The sequence below is a fragment of the Cebus imitator genome, unplaced genomic scaffold (genome assembly GCF_001604975.1).
Source record: "Cebus imitator isolate Cc_AM_T3 unplaced genomic scaffold, Cebus_imitator-1.0 Scaffold45, whole genome shotgun sequence".
Taxonomy (NCBI): Eukaryota; Metazoa; Chordata; class Mammalia; order Primates; family Cebidae; genus Cebus; species Cebus imitator.
Window position 1 is genome coordinate 1,589,763 of NW_016107360.1, and position 6,242 is coordinate 1,596,004.

Genomic DNA, 6,242 nt, shown 5'->3' on the forward strand with positions numbered 1-6,242 from the left:
TTCAAGCAATTCTCCTGCCTCAGCCTACAGAGTAGCTGGGATTACAGGCACCCGCCACCACGCCTGGCTAATTTTTTGTATTTTTAGAAGAGACGAGGTTTCATCATGTTGTCCAGGCTGGTCTTGAACTCTTGACTTCATGTGATTCACCTGCCTCGGCCTCCCAAAGTGCTTGGATAACAGGCGTGAGCCACTGTGCCCAGCTTCTATTTTCTTTTTAAGTTTTAATTATGAATGGGTATGAAATTTTGTCAAATGCGTATGGTTATTTTTCTCTTTTAGCCTATTAATATGGCCAGCTATATTAGCTGATTTTCAAATACCGAACAAGCCATGTGTTCCTGGAAGAAGCCCACGGTTCTGCCCTCAGTAACACAATCAGTCCCCTTGGAAAAGAAGCCTGACAGAGCATGCTTGCCCTTTTCACCCTGTGAGTACACAGTTAAAGGGCCCTATTCATGAGGGGTGGCCCCTCAGCAGACACCACTGGCACCTTATCTTGGTCTTTCCAGCCTCCAAAACAGTGACAAATAAGTTTCTGTTGTTTCTAAGATACCCCATCAAAAGTATTTTGTTACAGCAGCCAGAACATAAAAAGATACCCTTTAATACCAAAAACAGGCAAAAATGTAGAAAAAAATGAACTCTTCAGGTGAATGTGCTTCATGAATATGCATACAGAAATCAGCAAAATATTAGCATATAGAATTTACAATATATAAAGAGAATTATACTCCATGATTCTGTGACCAAGTGAGGCTTATTTTAGGGATGCAAGGCTGGTTCAATATTTGAAAATCAATGAATGTAATCATATTAACAGGCTAAAGACTTTTTTTTTTAAGACTGGGTTTCACCATGTTGGTCAGGCTGGTCTTGAACTCCCGACCTCAGGTGATCCGCCGGCCTTGGCCTCCAAAGTGCTTGGATTACAGGTGTGAGCCACCACGCCCGGCCAACAGGCTAAAGAAAATAAATCACATAATCATATCAATGCAGAGAAAGTATTCAACAAAAATTGTATACCCATTCATAATAAACATACTAAGAAAAATAGGAACAGAAGAGAATACCCCAAAATTGATAAAGTGCAATTACTAAAAACCTACAGCTAACATTATGTTTAATGGTAGAAAACTGAATGCTTTCCTCCAAAGATCAGGAACAGTACAAGGAGGTGACTCTTCCCACTTTTATTCAAAATGGTGCTAGAAGTACGAGTCTGTACAATTAAGTCAAGAAAAAGAAAAGGCAGAGAGATTGAAAGATCCTAAATTTGAAACATAAAACTATGAACTTGCAGGAAGAAAGCACAAAATCTTCGAATCTAGGGCTATACAACTTTTAGATTTGATACCAAAAGCATGCTCCAAATCAGGAAAATTGATAAATGATACATCATCAAAATTAAAAAACTTTTGCTCTGCAAGAGATCCTCTTTCTCTATTAGGACAATGAAAAGATCAGCTATAACCTGAGATAAAATAGTTTCAAATTACATATCAGATACATAAGCATATAAAGAACTCTTAAAAACTGAATAGTCAAAAAGTTGAAAATCCAGTTCGAAAATGGACAAAAATCATGAATAATAATTTTGCTGAGCTGAAGATGATGTACATATGGCAAATAAGTACCTAGAAAGATGCTCAACATCATTAACCAGTAGGAAAAATTAATACCACAGTACAACATAATTACAAAGCTCTCAGAATGGCTAAAATAAAAAAAACAAAAGCTGACTACACCAAATGCTGGTGAGAATGTGAAACCACTGGATCACTTGTACGTTTATGGTGATAATATAAAATAGGACACTGTGGAAAACTGTATGGCAGTTTCTTAAAAAGCTAAGCATGCGGACACAAGAATGGAGGCGGAGGCTGGTGGTGGTGGTAGCATGGGCCAGCGGGAGGCCCAGGACACTGACCCTGCCTCCAGCAAGGCTCCCGGCAGTGCGTTGGGAATGAAGACACAGTGAGCAGTCTAGAGGTCTTTGCAGGGGAAGGGAATGTGCCCAATATCATCACTGCAGGCCCACCAGGAACTGACAAGACTACACACATTCTGTGCTTGGGACGAGCCCTGCTGGACCCAGCACTCAAAGACGCCGTGTTGGAACTCACTACTTCAAATGACAGGGGCAGTGAGTTGTGAGGAATAAAATTAAAATGTTTGCTCAACCAAAAGTCACCCTTCCCAAAGGCCGACATAAGATCATCATTCAGTATGAAGCACACAGCATGACTGAGGGAGCCAGTGCCCTTGCTTGTAACACTTCGGATAAGATCATCGAGCCCATTCAGTCCCACTGTGCTGACCTCCACTACCCGAAGCTGACCAATGCCCAGATCCTTGCCAGGCTGATGAATGTTATCAAGAAGGAGAGGGTGCCCCACACTGATGACGGCTTGGAAGCCATCATCTTCACCGCCCACGGAGACATGAGGCAGGTGCGGAACAACCTGCAGTCCACCCTGGCAGGATTTGCTTTCATTAACAGTGAGAATGTGTTTATGGTCTGTGAAGAGCCCCACCCACTGCTGATGAAGGAAATGATCCAGCACTGTGTGAATGCCAACACCGACGAAGCCTGCAAGATTCTTGCTCACCTGTGGCATCTGCGCTACTCACCAGAAGGTATCATTGGTAACATCTTTCAAGTGTGTAAAACTTTCCAAATGACAGAACACCTGAAACTGGAGGTTATCGAGGAAATTGGATACACTCATATAAAAACAGCAGAAGGAGTGAACTCCCTTTTGCAGATGGCAGGCCTCCTGGCCAGGCTGTGTCAGAAGACAATGGCCCCAGTAGCCAGTTGGAGCAGAGAGTTTGCTGACTGACTTACAGGTGCCCTATCCTGAGATGCAGGAGCTGCGGTCTTCTGATAGGGGAAAATGCTGCCTTAGGCTGGAACCAGCATGACTGCCCTTTAAACTCCCGTGGTGGGCTGGACGTGGTAGTTCACACCTGTAATCCCAGCACTTTGGGAGACCAAGGCAGGCAGATCACTTGAGGTCAGGAGTTTGAGACAAGCCTGGCCAACATGGTGAAACCCTGTCTCTGCTAAAAATACAAAAATTAGCTAGAGGTGGTGTCATGCACCTGCAACCCTGGCTGCTCGGGAGGCTGAGGCAGGATAATCCCTTTTTCCCAGGAGGTAGTGGTTGCAGTGAGCCGAGATTGTGCCCTTACATTCTAGCTGGGGTGACAGAGAGAGACTCCATGTTAAAAAAAAAAAAAAAAAAAAAAAAAAAAAAAAAAAAAAAAACTAAGCACGTAAACACCATACAGCTGCAATCCTGGGCATTTATCCCAGAAAAAAAGAATATTCACAAAGAAATATGTACATGACTGTTTATAGCAGTTTCATTCATAACAGTCACAAATGGAAAACAATCCATGTGTCTTTTAATGGGTAAATAGTTAAACTGTGGTACATCTATACCTTGGAGTACTACTTGTCAATAAAAAACAAACAATTGCTAAATAAAACAACCTGGGCAAATCTCCAGAAAACCATACTAAGTGAAGGAAGTAAAAACTCCAAAGATTATACCTTATATGTCATTTACATTCTTAAAATGACACAATCACCGAAATGGAGAATACTGGTCACCAGACATTAAGGAAGGTGTGGAAGAATGCGGTGACAGGAGGAAGTGTGTATGTCTGTACAACATGGCAACAGAGGCATCACTGTGATGATGGAAATGTTCTGTATCTTGAATTTTTTAATATCAACATCTTAGTTGTGATATTGTACCCAGTGGTTATGCAAGACATTACCACTGAAGAAAACTAGTTAAAGGGTACACAGGATCTTTCTATATTATTTCTTACAAGTACTTGGGAATCTACATTTATCTCAAAGTAAGTTTCATATTTAAAATTTTATCTATACTTTCTGAATCTTTAATAATGTGTCAACTAGAGTTTAACTGGGTATATTTTTATGATAGAAATCCACCTTACCATGCATGCCCTTTGTCACTTGAGTGATCATATATTACGTGACTCAAAGGCACAGAAAGCCAGTAAGTAAAGAAAGAAGGTTTCTGTCTATCTGTCTATATGGAGACAGGGTCTCACTCTGTTGCCCTGGCTGCAGTGCAGTGGCATGATTATAGCTCACTACAGCCTCAATCACCTGGGCTTGATCTCCTTCTTCCTCAGCCTCCCCAGTACCTGGGACTAGAGGTGCCACCACATCCAGCTAATTTTTTATTTTTTTTATTTTTAGTAGCAATGAGGTCTCACTGTGTTTTCCAGGCAGGTCTCAAACTCCTGAACTCAAGCAATCCTCCTGCTTCAGCCTCTGAAGTGCTAGGATTACAGGTGTGAAGCACTGTGCCCAGCCATGTTTTTTTCTTGTTGTTGTAGTTGGGTTTTTTGGGTTGTTGTTTTGTTTTTGAGACAGAGTCTTGCACTGTCACCCAGGCTGGAGTGCAGTGGCATGATCTTGACTCACTGCAAACTTGCCTCCCAGGTTCAAGCAATTCTTGTTCCTCAGCCACCTGAGTAGCTGGGACTACAGGTGTGTGCCACCACACCAGGCTAATTTTTGTATTTTCAGTAGAGATGGAGTTTCACCATGCTGGCTAGACTGTTCTCAAACTCCTGCCCACCTTATTTCAAAACAGAAATTTTCTAACCAAAAATATACTCACAGATAGAATTCGATGGCCCAGAAAAAAAGTGAAAGTATAACTGCCTTTATACTACAGTGCAATAGACCATAGAATATTTAGAACTTTAAATGCTTAGTGTTTCAGTTAAATTGTTTATATTCTATGCAGACTTGTATTAGTGTTAATCCATTAGCAAACACTGACTAAAACTATATAAGTGCTATTTATTAGGAAAGAAAGAAGTGTATACTTCTCAAATAGATGGAAAAACATTCCATGCTCATGGTTAGGAAGAATGAATATCGTGAAAATGGCCATATTGCCCAAAGTAATTTATAGATTCAATGCTATCCTCATCAAACTACCAATGACCTTCTTCACAGAATTGGAAAAAACCACTTTAAACTTCATGTGGAACCAAAAAAGGGCCCACATAGCCTAAACAATCCTAAGCAAAAATAACAAAGCTGCCAGCATCACGCTGCCAGACTTCAAGCTATACTACAAGGCTATAGTAATCAAAACAGCATGGTACTGGTACCAAAACAGACACACACCAATGGAACAAAACAGAGGCCTCTGGAGCAAAACCACATATCTAGAACCATCTAATCTTTGACAAACCTCACAAAAACAAGCAATGGGGAAGGGATCCCCTGTTTAAGAAATGGTGTTGGGAAAATTGGCTAGCAATGTGCAGAAGCAAAAACTGGATCCCTTCCTGACACCTTATGCTAAAATTAACTCCAGAAGGGTTAAGGACTTGAATATAAGACGTAACACCATGAACACCCTAGAAGAAAACCTAGGCAAAACCATTTAGGACATAGGCATAGGCAAGGACTTCATGACTAAAACACCAAAAGTAATGGCAACAAAAGCCAAAATAGACAAACAGGATCTAATTAAACTTCAGAGCTTCTGTACAGCAAAAGAAACAATCATTAGAGTGAACTGGCAACCAACAGAATGGGAAAAAATATTTGCAATCTACCCATCTGACAAAGGGCTAATATCCAGACTCTACAAGGAACTAAAACAGATTCACGAGAAACAAACAAACCCATCCAAAAGTGGGCAAAGGATATGAACAGATACTTTTCAAAAGAAGACATATATGAAGTCAATAAACATATGAAAAAATGCTCATCATCACTGGTCATTAGAGAAATGCAGATAAAAACCACATTGAGATACCATGTCATGCCAGTTAGAATGGCAATCACTATAAAATCTGAAGACAACAGATGCCAGAAAGTATGTGGAGAAATAGGAACATGTTTACACTTTTGGTTGGAGTGTAAAGTAGTTCAACCATTGTGGAAGACAGTGTGGTGATTTCTCAAGAATATAGAAATAGAAATTCCATTTGAGCCAGCAATTCCATTACTGAGTATATACCCAAAGGATTATAAATCGTATTAGAAAGATACATGCACACCATATATGTTCATCGCGGCACTGTTTACAATAGCAAAGACCTAAGGGCCGGGCGCGGTGGCTCAAGCCTGTAATCCCAGCACTTTGGGAGCCCGAGGCGGGTGGATCACGAGGTCAAGAGATCGAGACCATCCTGGTCAACATGGTGAAACCCCGTCTCTACTAAAA

General features: G+C 40.9%; 1 long non-coding RNA gene and 1 pseudogene across 2 annotated transcripts in view; one reads left to right on the top strand and one right to left on the bottom strand.

Moving 5' to 3' along the window:
* The first annotated feature begins 1,870 nt into the window (after positions 1-1,870).
* On the top strand, positions 1,871-3,210 carry LOC119470955 (annotated as a pseudogene). The gene is made up of 2 exons (XR_005199941.1): positions 1,871-2,146; positions 2,206-3,210. The product of XR_005199941.1 is annotated as a replication factor C subunit 2-like (transcript).
* Positions 3,211-6,017: 2,807 nt separating this feature from the next.
* Positions 6,018-6,242, bottom strand: part of LOC108303159 — a 22,150-nt gene continuing 21,925 nt past the window's right edge. Inside the window, exon 2 of the long non-coding RNA XR_001824714.2 lies at positions 6,018-6,115. This is a non-coding gene — a long non-coding RNA (uncharacterized LOC108303159). The remainder of the gene's footprint in view (positions 6,116-6,242) is intronic.